The sequence below is a fragment of the Schistocerca piceifrons genome, chromosome 8 (assembly GCF_021461385.2).
Source record: "Schistocerca piceifrons isolate TAMUIC-IGC-003096 chromosome 8, iqSchPice1.1, whole genome shotgun sequence".
Classification (NCBI taxonomy): Eukaryota; Metazoa; Arthropoda; class Insecta; order Orthoptera; family Acrididae; genus Schistocerca; species Schistocerca piceifrons.
In genome coordinates, this window is record NC_060145.1 from 81,155,551 (window position 1) to 81,171,483 (window position 15,933).

The following is a 15,933-nucleotide window of genomic DNA, read 5'->3' on the forward strand; positions in this document are numbered from 1 at the left end:
ACACTTGTCTACATTGAGATTCAATGGCCATTCCCTGCACCATGCGGCAATTCGCTGCAGATCCTCCTGCATTTCAGTACAATTATCCATTGTTACAACCTCTCAATATACTACAGCATCATCCGCAAAAAGCCACAGTCAACTTCCGATGTCATCCACAAGGTCATTTATGTATATTGTGAATAGCAACGGTCCTACGACACTCCCCTGCGGCTGCTCCCCAAAACATCCATGATACCGAAAACATCGGTCACCAAAGTCCCAACTCGCACTTTCCTAGCATGACATCTGGGGAAGCCACGCAACAAGGCTATGAGGTGGACGCATATCTCGATGTCGGGAGAGGATCTAACTCGGCACCGCACCAATGCTTATTGGAAAATGTACTATCATAATATACTCTCTAAGACAAAAAAGGCGACGGACCACGAACGAATTATCCGAATGAGACGGAAATGGGTAGTTGTGATGTACACGTACAGGCAAATAAATGATTAAAATTTCAGAAAAATCTGATGATTTATTCAAGAGAAAAAGCTTCATTATAATGCGTTTGTCCACCTCTGGCCCTTATGCAAACAGTTATTCGGCTTGGCATTGATTGACAGCCCTGCTGGATGTCCTCCTGAGGGCTATCGTGTCACATTCTGTCCAATTTGCGCCTTAGATTGTCTAAATCCCGGGCTGGTTGGAGGGTCCCGCCCATAGTCCTCCAAAGTTTTCATTTGGGGAGAGATCCGGTGATCTTGCCGACAAAGGCAGGGTTTGGCAAGCAAGAATACAAAAATGGTTCAAATGGCTCTAAGCACTATGGGACTTAACATCTGAAGTCATTAGAACTACTTAAACCTAACTAACGTAAGGGCAACACACACATCCACGCCCGAGGCAGGATTCGAACCTGCGACCGTAGCAGCAGTGCAGTTCCGGAATGAAGCGCCTAGTGCCGCTCGGTCACAGCGGCCGGCAAGAAGACATGTAGTAGAAACTCTTGCCGAGTGCAGGCCGGCATTATCTTGCTTAAAGGTAAGCCGAGGATGGCTAGCTATGAAGGACAACAAAGCGCGGTGTAAAACACTATCGGTGTACCACTGTGTTGTAAGGGTACCACGGATGGCAACCAAAGGTGTCCTGCTATGAAAAGGAATGGCGCCCGAGGCCATCACTCCTGCTTGTCGGGCTATATGGCGTGCGACAGTCATGTTGGTATTCCAACACTGTCCAGGCCGTCTCCAGACACGTGTTCGGCCTGGAATCTCATTGGCGGAATCTCATTCACTGGAGTAGGATTGACTTCAGTGATGATTCCCGCTTCGAACTGAGCCCCAATGACCAGGCACCAGTCACCCTTATAGCACAGTGGTGTGATGACGATATCCTGCCCCCTGTTTTGTTGCCCTTTCCAGACCCTATCTTGGCCAGCAAACTCGCCGGATCTGTCCCCAATTGAGAATGTTTGAAGCATTATGGACAGGGCCCTCTAACTAATTAGGGACTTTGACGATCTAACGCGCCCCGTCGGACAGAATTTGGACGATATTCCTCATTAGAACATTCAACAACTCTATCAATGAATGCCAAGCCGAACGGCTGCTAGCATTAGGGCGAGAAGTGGATCATCACATTATTGACTTGCTCAATTTGTGAAGCACTTATTCTTGAATGAATCATCCAATTTTTCTAAAACTGTGATCATTTGTTTGTCTGTATATGCACACCACATTTACATATTTCCGTCTGATTCCTATACTTCCTTCAAATGGCTCTGAGCACTATTGGACTTAAGATCTGAGGTCATCAGTCCCCTACGCTTAGAACTATTTGAACCTAACTAACCTAAGGACATCACACACCTCCATGCCCGAGACAGAATTCGAACCTGTGACCGCAGCAGCAGCGTGGTTCCGTACTGAAGCGCCTAGAACCGCGCGGCCACAACGGCCGGCGTATACTTCCTTCGTGGTGCATTTTTTGTGTTAGAGTGTGTTGTAGAGCACAAAAAACTTGTAACTAGATTGAGTATGTAAAGACGGTCCTTAACGTACTCCCAACAAGGGGTTACATCAGGCGGCCTATTGGACCGTGGGAACAGAGCCACTACGCCCAATCCAGCGATGCGGAAAAAAACGGCTCACACAACTTTGTCTGTGCCACTGCACAGAAACATTAACCTTCGGCGAATCTCGTTCTAGAGTCAATATTTCATGAAGGATTTTCACCGCACCGTCTCTCACATTGTGGCAATTAACCTTTCCAGATAAATAGAAGGTTGCTTCTTCGCTGAATATCTGCTTGGAGGCGAAATGTTCGTTCTCAAGGGCTTTTGCATTGTGATGCAAAATTGAACTCACCGGCATAATATTCCGGTTTTTAATTGTTGCACGAGCTGCGAACTTTACTGTCTGAAATGTAATCGTTGACGCAAAACCTTCCACACTGTTTCCTGCGGTATTTCAAGTTCGAGTCTTGTGCAGACCGCTGATTTTTTTGGACTGCGCACGAAGCTTTTCCTCACCGTCTCCACGGTTGCAGCTGGCACACTTGGTCGGCCGCTACTTTCCTGTCTGCAGAGACAAGCAGTGTCCATAAACAGTCGATACCAACGTACAACGCTCTGTTTACTAGAAGGTTGTCCTCCACAATTCCTTCCGAATGTACGCTGCATTGTTGCAATAGATCTCGCACATTCCAAAACACAACAACTCTTTTCTTGTTTCGTAGCCATTTTGTCAAGGCACTGTACTCATAGCGCCAGCTGGTGAACGCAATGCAAACTCGTCGATTACGAACTCGATTAATTGATCTGTCACGTTTGTACATGTAATCGCTGCTTTGGAAAATACAGAACTCCGAAAACGAATGACTCATTTATTGTAGCCGTGTAAAACTGGACCGGAAAGTATTTCGCATTCCTCGAGATAGGAAACTCAATTTACATAATCTGCACCTGGGCGTGGACGGTGTAAATTGGATAGCCTGAGTATTGGGCAAAGTTGCTCTCACGCAACTTAAAAATTACTATTTTCTGCGACATTTTTCAAAATTCGACCTTGGATGGCCACTCTCCTACTCAGCCGTTTTCTGCTCTTTCTGGGCCGGCCGGAGTGGCCGAGCGGTTCTAGGCGCTTCAGTCTGGAACCGACGGTCGCAGGTTCGAATCCTGCCTCGACTATGGATGTGTGTGATGTCCTTAGGTTAGTTAGGTTTAAGTAGTTCTAAGTTCTAGCGGACTGATGACCTCAGATGTTAAAAGTCCCGTGGTGCTCAGAGCCATTTGAACCATTTTGTTCTTACTGGTGTAAAATTTCTGGATAGTTTACATCATTGGTAGACACCGTGCTAGGTTATGTGAGCATCAGTTAGTGTTCTAGCAGTCTCTTTCGATTTTGTACGGTTTTTTTTTATCCTGTGTAACGAAAACTGCTTACAAACAAAAGAGGAAGTCTCGACGCTGAGCTGTTTTACAAATGTATCAGTGAATTCTTACCTGGAGCATTGGAAATCGACTGATAATTCATGGGAAGGCTGGACAGACAAACAGTCCAGAAGAATAAGAGAACAGAAGATGCTGTGCCAGTGAATGACGTACGAAGTGACAGTTTTGGTCACGGACAGAGTAGGGGCCAAATGGGAGGTGTAGGCTTTGTCCTCAGTGGTATTCGACTGGAAAATGTGGAACGTTCTGCACTTTGTACCACATGACATACTGTAGAATGCTACCTTTTTTTCCGCCGCATGAGCAAGAGTGTACTATTTCATGTTAGAGCACTCACGCGCCTTTTACGGCAATGTTGATTGCAGGCAACATACCGTGTTTTGAAAAAAAAATGTATTAAAATTGTTCACATGACCAAAACAGTAGTGTGCAAGTTACTTACTATATGTGCGAACATATAGTAACTTAATGAATGTTAATGAGTAATGTGGCCTCCGTTTACTGTACTAAGCTTCTGAACACGTTGTGGCATAAATTCGACCAAAAACAAACAAACACCTACCGAAGAGGCCTCCAAAGCCCAACATACAGACCGGCCGCCATGTCATCCTCCGTCCATAGGACTCACATGCGGATACAGAGGAGCATGTTGTCAGCACACCGGTCTCCCGGCAGAATGTTTCGTAGTTCGTCGTCATGAAACCACACTTTTACCACGTTTGCTAACATGCATTCTTTTGCTGAACAGTCCATTTTACCAAGATGCCACTTCATAAAATTCCACAAATTCTCGATGGTCTTTAAGTCTGATGAATTACCAGATCATTGAAGCGCTAGTGTTACTAGTGTTGTCTTCTTCCATGAATGTCTTGACTGATTTAGAAGTGTAACACGGGGGTAGATCATACTGAAATGTTCCTCCACCATCTGTAAAGGTCTGTAGGAATGGCACAGTCCTGCGCCTAAGGATTTCCATGGATTTGTTTCCGTTCGTCACGGCATCAACTGGAACTAGTGCCCTAGGGCCACTTGCAGTGAAGAAATCTCAAAGCATTTTTTTTTTTTTTTTTTTTTTGGGAGGGTATTTTACAGTCTGTTCACGATGCTCAGCTCTCATTGCCCTAGGGGAGCTTCGCCTGACAACCCTTGCTTTGTACTTCTTAAGTAATAGAACCCAGTACGTTGTCCTCGGTGGTGAGTGTTCATGGGAGGTGAGGGTATCATCTGGAGTGCCCCAGGGAAGTGGGGTAGGTCCGCTGTTGTTTTCTATCTATATAAATGATCTTTTGGATAGGGTGGATAGCAATGTGCGGCTGTTTGCTGATGATGCTGTGGTGTACGGGAAGATGTCGTCGTTGAGTGACTGTAGGTGAACACAAGATGACTTGGACAGGATTTGTGATTGGTGTAAAGAATGGCAGCTAACTCTAAATATAGATAAATGTAAATTAATGCAGATGAATAGGAAAAAGAATCCCGTAATGTTTGAATACTCAATTAGTAGTGTAGCGCTTGACACAGTCACATCGATTAAATATTTGGGCGTAACACTGCAGAGCGATATGAAGTGGGACAAGCATGTAATGGCAGTTGTGAGGAAGGCGGATAGTCGTCTTCGGTTCATTGGTAGAATTTTGGGAAGATGTGGTTCATCTGTAAAGGACACCGCTTATAAAATACTAATACGACCTATTCTTGAGTACTGCTCGAGCGTTTGGGATCCCTATCAGGTCGGATTGAGGGAGGACATAGAAGCAATTCAGGGGCGGGCCGCTAGATTTGTTACTGGTAGGTTTGATCATCACGCGAGTGTTACGGAAATGTTTCAGGAACTCGGGTGGGAGTCTCTAGAGGAAAGGAGGCGTTCTTTTCGTGAATCGCTACTGAGGAAATTTAGAGAACCAGAATTTGAGGCTGACTGCAGTACAATTTTACTGCCGCCAACTTACATTTCGCGGAAAGACCACAAAGATAAGATAAGAGAGATTAGGGCTCGTACAGAGGAATATAGGCAGTCATTTTTCCCTCGTTCTGTTTGGGATTGGAACAGGGAGAGAAGATGCTAGTTGTTGTACGAGGTACCCTCCGCCATGCACCGTATGTTGGATTGCGGAGTATGTATGTAGATTTGGATATCCTTGAACAATGAAATGTGACTCATCACCGAAAATTACATGTTTCCAGTCATTGGAGGTCCAAGATTTATCCATATTGGCTCATGCGAACCCTTTTTTGTTCATGGCAGGTGTTAACAACTGCTCGTTTATTGGATTTTGTGCCTGCCGCCCACAATCAAGAAACGTACGCCATATCGTTGAAGAGTCGATTTCAACCCCAGTAGCCAATAAATCTCTCTATCTCTCTGAAGGTCTTTACTTGTCTTTTGAGGATGAATTCTACTGTTCCTAAGTAGGGTTTTTTCCGTCATGCTGGTGCTTACTGGTTTTCACCAAATCTGCCTTTTCTATTTGGAAACAATGAAACAGAATCACTATATGCGATAGTAAGTCTGGAAACACCAGATTTTCCCACACCAACAACAGAGGCTATTCTCCTGTAGTCGTAGATATGCGCTCATGTAGAGCAATTATTTTCGCCCACTTCTTAGGTGAATTCTCCTTTTAAACACCAAGTTTTCCTGTCGAGAACACAGAAACAACACACCCTGTTGCTACACGTACACTGATCAGCCACAACATTATGACCACCTACCTAATAGCCCTTACGTCCACCTTTGGCACGGATAACAACGGCGACGCGTCGGGGCATGGAAGTAATAAGGCACTGGGAGGTCTCTGGAGGGAGTTGCCCCAATCTGCACACGCAAGTCACCTAATTCCCGTTAATTCACGGGAGGGGGGCGATGAGCTTTGATGCCACGTTCAGTCACAACCCACATGTGGTGGATCGGATTAAGATCTGACGAACTGGGGGGCCAACACACGAATCAGAACTCACCACTGTGTTCTTCGAAACACGCTATCACACCCTGGCCTTGTGACATGGCGCCTTACCTTGCTGAAAAATGACACTGCCGTCGCAAAACATGATCCTCATGAAGGGGTGCACGTGGTCTGTAACTAATGTACGATACTCGTTGGCCATCGTGATGCCTTGCACGAGCTCCACAGGACCCACTGATACCTATGTTTATGTTCCCCAGAACATAATGGAGCCAGCTTGTCTCAAGCAGCAGTCCCCCTCCCATCGGCATGACGAAGAAGGTATCGTGATTCATCAGATCATGCAACGCTCTGCCATTGCGCCAACGTCCAGTGCCAATGGTCATGTGTCTATTTCAGTCGTATTTGCCAATGTCGTGGTGTTAACATTGGCACATGAATGGGTTGTCGGCTGCGGAGGCCCATCGTTATGAGCGTTCGGCCCCCCTTGCGATCAGACGCACTTGTACTCTGCCCAGTATTACGAGGTGCATTCAAGTTCTAAGGCCTCCGATTTCTTTTCTCCGGACTGGAAAGAGATAGAAACATGCGCATTGTTTTAAAATGAGGCCGTGTTCATTGTCAATATGTCCCAGAGGTGACAGCACCGTACGGCAGATGGAATTTTACCGCCAGCGGCGAGAATGAGAACTGTTTTAAATACTTAAAATGGCGACGTTTTCCTTACTTGACAGCGTGCAATCATTCGTTTTCTGAATTTGCGTGGTGTGAAACCAATTGAAATTCATCGACAGTTGAAGGAGACATGTGGTGATGGAGTTATGGATGTGTCGAAAGTGCGTTCGTGGGTGCGACAGTTTAATGAAGGCAGAACATCGTGTGACAACAAACCGAAACAACCTCGGGCTCGCACAAGCCTGTCTGACGACACGATCGAGAAAGTGGAGAGAATTGTTTTGGGGGATCGCCGAATGGCTGTTGAACAGATCGCCTCCAGAGTTGGCATTTCTGTGGGTTCTGTGCACACAATCCTGCATGACGACCTGAAAATGCGAAAAGTGTCATCCAGGTGAGTGCCACGAATGCTGACGGACGACCACACGGCTGCCCGTGTGGCATGTTGCCAAGCAATGTTGACGCGCAACGACAGCATGAATGGGACTTTCTTTTCGTCGGTTGTGACAATGGATGAGACGTGGATGCCATTTTTCAATCCAGAAACAAAGTGCCAGTCAGCTCAATGGAAGCACACAGATTCACCGCCACCAAAAAAATTTCGGGTAACCGCCAGTGCTGAAAAAATGATGGTGTCCATGTTCTGGGACAGCGAGGGCGTAATCCTTACCCATTGCGTTCCAAAGGGCACTACGGTAACAGGTGCATCCTACTAAAATGTTTTGAAGAACAAATTCCTTCCTGCACTGCAACAAAAACGTCCGGGAAGGGCTGGGCGTGTGCTGTTTCACCAAGACAACGCACCCGCACATCGAGCTAACGTTACGCAACAGTTTCTTCGTGATAACAACTTTGAAGTGATTCCTAATTCTCCCTACTCACCTGACCTGGCTCCTAGTGACTTTTGGCTTTTTCCAACAATGAAAGACACTCTCCGTGGCCGCACATTCACCAGCCGTGCTGCTATTGCCTCAGCGATTTTCCAGTGGTCAAAACAGACTCCTAAAGAAGCCTTCGCCGCTGCCATGGAATCATGGCGTCAGAGTTGTGAAAAATGTCTATGTCTGCAGAGCGACTACGTCGAGAAGTAACGCCAGTTTCATCGATTTCGGGTGAGTAGTTAATTAGAAAAAAAAAATCGGAGGCCTTAGAACTTGAATGCACCTCGTACAGTCTGATGTTAGTTCTTCCACAGTTCGCCGCCTGTCCTTTTTTACCATTCTGCCCAGCCTACGACGCCCGACATATGTAATGCCCTACCTCACGACGTCTGGATGTGGTTTCAACTTGGTTTCGCCACGTGTTGAAGACACTCACCACAGCATTCCTCGAACACCCGACATGTCACGCAGTTCGTTCCATTTCCGAAATGCTCGTGCCGAGCCTCCGGACCATCACTATCTATCTTCGATCAAACTCAGATAGCTCGCGCGCGTTCCCCATTCCATACAGACACCACGCTCATAGATGCACCGTGCGTATGTCGGACTAGCAGTCATTCCTCGTCAGGTGATACTGCTATCGCCTGGACGGGATTTATAGATGGTAGGTCGGTGGTCATAATGCTCTGGCTGATGAGTGTAAAAGCACTCAGCTGAACTGCAGGGGACCAACAATTGTTTTTCATAGTCCAGGCAACAATGGTCTACCTAGAGTCCAGCAACTGGGCGTATAAAATTCGTTGCAGTTAACCAACTTCAGTTCCTTGTAAAATATAAACCTGTCCCAGTAAATTTGCACACTTCTGTAAATATTTTTCCTTCATAACTTTTCAGTGTCTGCCAAATCAAGGGTTAATGTGATGAAATATTTTACTCAACAGTTTTATTTTGACCACCCTGTAGCATTTGTAGACTTAGAGAAAGCTTTTGACGATGTTGAGTGGAATACTCTTGCGGATCACTTGCATCGCATCATGCTTGAAGTCTCCCCCTATGGCATCTTCCAGCAGGATAACTGTCGGTGTTACAAGGTTAGAATGGTGCTACAGTGGTTTGATGGACGTTATAGTGAACTCACACTGATGTCTTGGCCAACAAATGTCCCTGATCTGTACCCACTGGAACACACATTGGGCGCCATCTGTGTGCCTGTAAACCACCATCCCATAATTACCGAGAATTCCTTGAGCTGTACATGGACATGTGGGGCCATACACTATGTGGTCAAAAGTATCCGGACACCTGGCTAAAAATGGCTTACAAGTTCGTGGTGCCCTCCATCCCTAATGCTGGAATTCAGTATGGTGTTGGCCAACCCTTAGCCTTGATGAATGTTCCACACTCGCAAGCATACGTTCAATCACGTGCTGGAACGCTTCTTGGGGAATGGCAGCCCATTCTTCACGGTGAGCTGCACTCAGGAGATGTATCGATGTCGGTCGGTGAGGCCTGGCACGAAGTCGGCGTTTCAAAACATCCCAAAGGTGTCCTATTGGATTCAGGTCCGGAGTCTGTGCAGGCCAGTCCATTACAGGAATGTTACTGCCGTGTAACAACTCCGCCACAGGCCGTGCATTATGGACAGGTGCTCGATCGTGTTGAAAGACGCAATAGCCATCCCCGAATTGCTCTTCAGCAGTGATAAGCAAGACGGTGCTTAAATATCAATGGAAATGAAAATGTCGTGTGGCTAGGGCCTCCCGTCGGGTAGACCGTTCGCCTGGTGCAGGTCTTTCGATTTGACGCCACTTCGGCGACCTGCGCGTCGATGGGGATGAAATGATGATGATTAGGACAACACAACACCCAGTCCCTGAGCAGAGAAAATCTCCGACCCAGCCGGGAATCGAACCCGGGCCCTTAGGATTGACAGTCTGTCACGCTGACCACTCAGCTACCGGGGCGGACAAAACATCAATGTAGGCCTGTGCTGTGATAGTACCACGCAAAAAATAAAACAAGGGGTGAAAGCCCCCTCTATGAAAAACACGACCACACCATAACACCAGCGCCTCCTAATTTTACTGTTGGCACTACACACCCTAGCAGATGACGTTCACCGGGCATTCGCCATACCCACACCCTGTCATCGGATCGCCACAGTGTGTACCATGATTCGTCACTCCACGAACGTTTTTCCACTGTGCAATCGTCCAATGTTTACTCTCCTTACACCAAGCGAGGCGTCGTTTGGCATTTACCGGCGTGTGTGTGGCTTATGAGCAGCCGCTCGAGCATAAAAGCCGTTTTCACACGTCCCCCCCCCCCCCCCCCCCGCCCCCTAGCTGTCATAGTATTTGCAGTTGATCCTGATTCAGTTTGGAATTCCTGTGTGATGGTCTGGATATATGTCTGCCTATTACACTTAATGACCGTCTTCAAATGTCGGCGGTCTCTGTCAGTCAACAGACGAGGTCGGCCTGTACGCTTTGGTGCTGTACGTGCCTCTTCACATTTCCTAGGGATGGACCTAGGGATGTTTAGGAGTGTGGAAATCTCGCGTACAGACGTATGACACAAGTGACACCCAATCAACTGACCGTGAGTTCCGCGGAGCGCCCCATTCTGCTCTCTCACCATGTCTAGTGACTTCTGAGGTCGCTGATATGGAGTACCTGGCAGTGGGTGGCAGCACGATGCACCTAATATGAAAAAAATGTATGTTTTTGGGGGCGTCCGGATACTTTTAATCACACAATGTAACTCTGGAATCCTGCCAAGGACTTGTAGAATCTAACCCAAACAGCATCTCAGTTGTGCTGTGTTTGGAAAGTGGAGCAATACGCTATTGAACAGGTGGTTATAATGTTTTGGCTCATCGGTGTATATGTATTAGATTTGGTTGAAGTCTTTCCAGGGATTTAGGACGAACTTTTTACCGGTGGCTTTGCCCACATACACGAATATATTTCACGTATATTTAAAATATTTTACATGTATTTGTACACATATATCACCTGTATCTCTAGCGAATTTCCCCCTGCAGTTTCATTTTCATGAATCTCAATGTTTACGGCGGCGTATCTCCTGAACTGTATGCTCTACAATGATATAATTTTGCAGGTACATCCAGTGCTACATGTTCCTGCTGTCTCCGAATGTGTTGTGAGTAAAGTTAGTAGTAAAGAAGTCGCTAATTGAAACGTCTTGCATGGTGCGGCAGCTTTTCGCTCTTCTCAGCGTTCATGACGTCGTATCTCCTGAACTAAGTGTACATTTTCTGGTACACTCAGTGGTATACATGGACATTATCTGCAATATGTGTCACGAATACAATTAGTAGTACACAAGTAACAAATTAAAAAGTCATGCTTTATGTGCCAGATTTACTGCATGAACAGCGGAAAGGCAATAGGTGGTAAAGTTTTTTCCGTTCATCAGTTTGTGACGGTGTCAGCGAAAAAGTCTCGCAAATGTTTGAAATTAAGTGGCGATCTTCTTGAGGACAATATTATAGAAATGGAAGAGAATGTAGATGAAGATGAAATGGGAGATATGATACTGCGTGAAGAGTTTGACAGAGCACTGAAAGAACTGAGTCGAAACAAGGCCCCGGGAGTAGACGCCATGCCATTAGAACTAATCATAGCCTAGGGAGAGCCAGGCCTAACAAAACTCTACCATCTAGTGAGCAAGATGTATGAGACAGGCGAAATACCCTCAGACTTCAAGACTAATATAATAATTCCAATCCCAAAGAAAGCAGGTGATGATAGGTGTGAAAATTACCGAACTGTCAGTTTAATAAGCCACGGCTGCAAAATACTAACACGAATATTTTACAGACGAATGGAAAACCTGGTAGAAGCCGACCTCTGGGAAGATCAGTTTGGATTCCGTAGAAATATTGGAACACGCGAGGCAATACTGACCCTACGACTTGTCTTAGAAAATAGATTAAGGAAAGACAAACCTACATTTCTACCATTTGTACACTTAGAAAAAACTTTTTGCAATGTTGACTGGAATAGTCTCTTTCAAATACTGAGGGTGGCAGGGATAAAATACAGGGAGCGAAAGGCTATTTACAATTTGTACAGAAACCAGATGGCAGTTATAAGAGTCGAGGGGCATGAGAGGGAAGCAGTGGTTGGGAAGGGAGTGAGAAAGGGTTGTAGCGTATCCCCGATGTTATTCAATCGGTATTAAAATGGTTCAAATGGCTCTGAGCATTATGGGACTTAACATCTGTGGTCATCAGTCCCCTAGAACTTAGAACTACTTAAACCTAACTAACCTAAGGACATCACACACATCCATGCCCGAGGCAGGATTCGAACCTGCGACCGTAGCAGTCGCGCGGTTCCGGACTGCGCGCCTAGAACCGCTAGACCACCGCGGCCGGCTTCAATCGCTATATTGAGCAAGCAGTAAAGGAAAGAAAAGAAAAATTTGGAGTAGGTATTAAAATCCATGGAGAAGAAATAAAAACTTTGAGGTTCGCCGACGACATTGTAATTCTGTCAGAGACAACAAAGGACCTGGAAGAGCAGCTGAACGGCATGGACAGAATCTTGAAAGTAGGATATAAGATGAACATCAACAAAAGCAAAACGAGGATAATGGAATGTAGTTGAATTAAATCGAGTGATGCTGCCGGAATTAGATTAGGAAATGAGACACTTAAAGTAGTAAAGGAGTTTTGCTATTTGGGGAGCAAAGTAACTGATGATGGTCGAAGTAGAGAGGATATAAAATGTAGACTGGCAATGGCAAGGATAGCGTTTCTGAAGAAGAGAAAATTGTTAACATCGAGTATAGATTTAAGTGTCAGGAAGTCGTTTCTGAAAGTATTTGTATGGAGTGTAGCCATGTATGGAAGTGAAACGTGGACGATAAATAGTTTAGACAAGGAGGGAATATAAGCTTTCGAAATGTAGTGCTACAGAAGACTGCTGAAGATTAGATGGGTAGATCACATAACTAATGAGGTGGTATTGAATAGAATTGGGGAGAAGTGGAGTTAGTGGCACAACTTGACAAGAAGAAGGGACCGGTTGGTAGGACATGTTCTGAGGCATCAAGGGGTCACAAATTCAGCATTGGAGGGCAGCGTGGAGGGTACAAATCGTAGAGGGAGACCAAGGGATGAATACACTAAGCAGATTCAGAAGGATGTACGTTGCAGTAGGTACTGGGAGACGAAGAAGCTTGCACAGGATAGACTAGCATGGAGAGCTACATCAAACCAGTCTCAGGACTGAAGACCACAATAACAACATTTGTTGCAAGTCTCTAAGTGCTCATAATATCAAACACTGTACGAATAAAAGTACGGGTATTATCGCGTCGTGTGTTACACTGCCTTTTCACCCCTGCAGAGGTGATTTCCAGACAGTAAGTGATACATGTATCAAGTGCTGCGGAAATTGGTTCAGTGGTTTAGTAGGAGATATGGAACATAGACACACACATATTAATGTACCTCCACTTTCATTATATGTATGGATCCCCAATTCTTCCCGGACGTGGTCGTTTTCTATGTGGTCCCTCCTTGATCAAATTCTGACAGTTCTTAAAAAACTCATTTTTGCTGACTGTGTGCTATTGTTATTTCTCCTCTCTCGATCCAATATTCGCTGCCATAGAATAGTATAGTCACTGCAATTTTTTATTAGTTTCAATTATGTATTTTTTATAACTTTGTTTTTTAAAGTTCTCTTCATAGTTCCAGATATCTGTTGAAACTTGTGGTTTTCTTTTCTATGTCTTTGTCTATATCCAGACTTATGTCACTCCCTAAATACACTCCAGGACAAAAAATAAAAGGCATACCACAAAGAAATTATACGAACGGGTTGCAAATCGGTATATGTGATGTACATGTACGGACAAACAAATGATTACAATTTCAGAAAAATTGGATGATTTATTCAACAGAAAGAGCTTCACAAATCGAGCAATTCAGTTACGGGGGGGTTGGGTTGGGTTGTTTGGGGAAGGAGACCAGACAGCGAGGTCATCGGTCTCATCGGATTAGGGAAGGATGGGGAAGGAAGTCGGCCGTGCCCTTTCAGAGGAACCATCCCGGCATTTGCCTGGCGTGATAAAGGGAAATCACGGAAAACCTAAATCAGGATAACCGGACGCGGGATTGAACCGTCGTCCTCCCGAATGCGAGTCCAGTGTGCTAACCACAAGTCAGTTATGCTTTGGTCCACCTCTGGCTCTTATGCAAACAGTTATCCAACCTGACACTGATTGACAGAATTTCTAGGTATCCTATTGGCGGAGATCACGCCAAATTCTGTCTAGTTGGTGCGTTATACAATCAAAATCCCGAGCTGGTTGGACGGCCCTGCCCATAATGTTATAAACGTTCTCAATTGGGGAGAGAGAATCGGCAATTTTCCTGGCCAATGTATGGTTTGGCATGAACGAAGACACGCCGTGTGTGATTGGGCATTGTCTTGCTCATGTAAATCGAGCATGGCTTGCCATGATGGGCAACAAAACGGATATAGAATATCGAGAGTTTCTACTTCTTGTCCTCGTTCTTGCCAAACCCTATCTTGGCCAGCAAGATCGCCATATCTCTCCTCAGTTGAGAACGTTTGGAGCGTTATGGGCAGTGCACTCCAACCAGATGATCTAACGCACCAGTTGAACAGAATTTGGCATCATATCCCTGAGGGGGACATTCAACAACTCTATCAGTCAATGTCAAACCGAATAATTGATTGCACAAGGGTTGGACCAACGCTCTATTGACTTGCTCAATTTTTAGAGCTCTTTCTCTTGAATAAATCACACATTTTTTCTGAAATTGTAATAATTTGTTTGCACATGTACATCGCATCTGCCGATATCCGTCCCATTCTGATAATTCGTTTGTGCTGCAAGCTCTTTTTTTTTTTTTTTTTTTTTTTTTGTTTTAGAGTGTATCTGAAACTGGACACCTGCTCAAGTACCTTGTTTTCGATAACAATCGTAGATCGAACTGGGAATTTTCGGTAGTGGGCTATAACTTTTGTTTTAGTAGCAGATATTTTTAGATTGTAATGTTTTTCCCAACTCATATAGCTTATGCACAGAGTACAATATTGTTAAGGCTTTCGTGGCCAGTTGTTGACAAACTGCCTGTTGGCTTCTGTCTCGAGTTGTTTGGCCGACGTTCATCAAATGATTTTACTTACGTTTCGCCAGCACGAGTGGCTGGCATTGTCAAAGCTTCACCCTCCATTGCCAGTGGTGACGCTTTGACAATACCAGCCACTCGTGCTGGCGAAACGTAAGTAAAATCATTAGATAAACGTCAGCCGAAGAACCCGAGACAGAAACCGATAGGCAGTTTGTTATACACAGAGTGTTCGAAGTTTACCTCTGTATTTTCTGATACAGTTACATCATCTGCATACAGCACTGCATTTACATAGATGATCCTTTTCAGCTGTATGTCTTCGTGGACTCCATTCTTCCAGTTTCTTATTAGATCTTCAATATCGATGTTAAAGAGAGCCAGTGACATACTAAATCCCTGCGTTGACACGTTGGTTTACTATTACCTTAGCTGTTTTTGAAGTGACTATATTTATAATTATTTTGGTGTCTTGACATATGATTATTATTACCTGTATAAGATGCACGATGTATCCTCGCTTGTGCATTATTCTTGGAGACATGCATGATACACACGGTGCTGTCTTACGATGAATTTATTCACTATCGATTTCGATCCACAGTGGAAAAATATCTACTATGACAACTTCACATATCATGCATGCTTTTTAACCAGTTACAAGTTTTCATGTTTTCAATGTTTTCTGCTTGCTTACACTGGTGTTATAACGTGAAGTATCATTTTCTGTCGTTCTCAAGTCAGCAATGGCATATAATTTTCTGGTTAAATAGCGTGTATGACATGTGAAGTTCTTACAACAGATATTGTCACTATGAAGAAAGTCCACGATCGAAATCGGTTGTGAATAAATACGTTGTAAGACCCCACAGTGTGCGGCATGCATTTCTCCAAGTATAT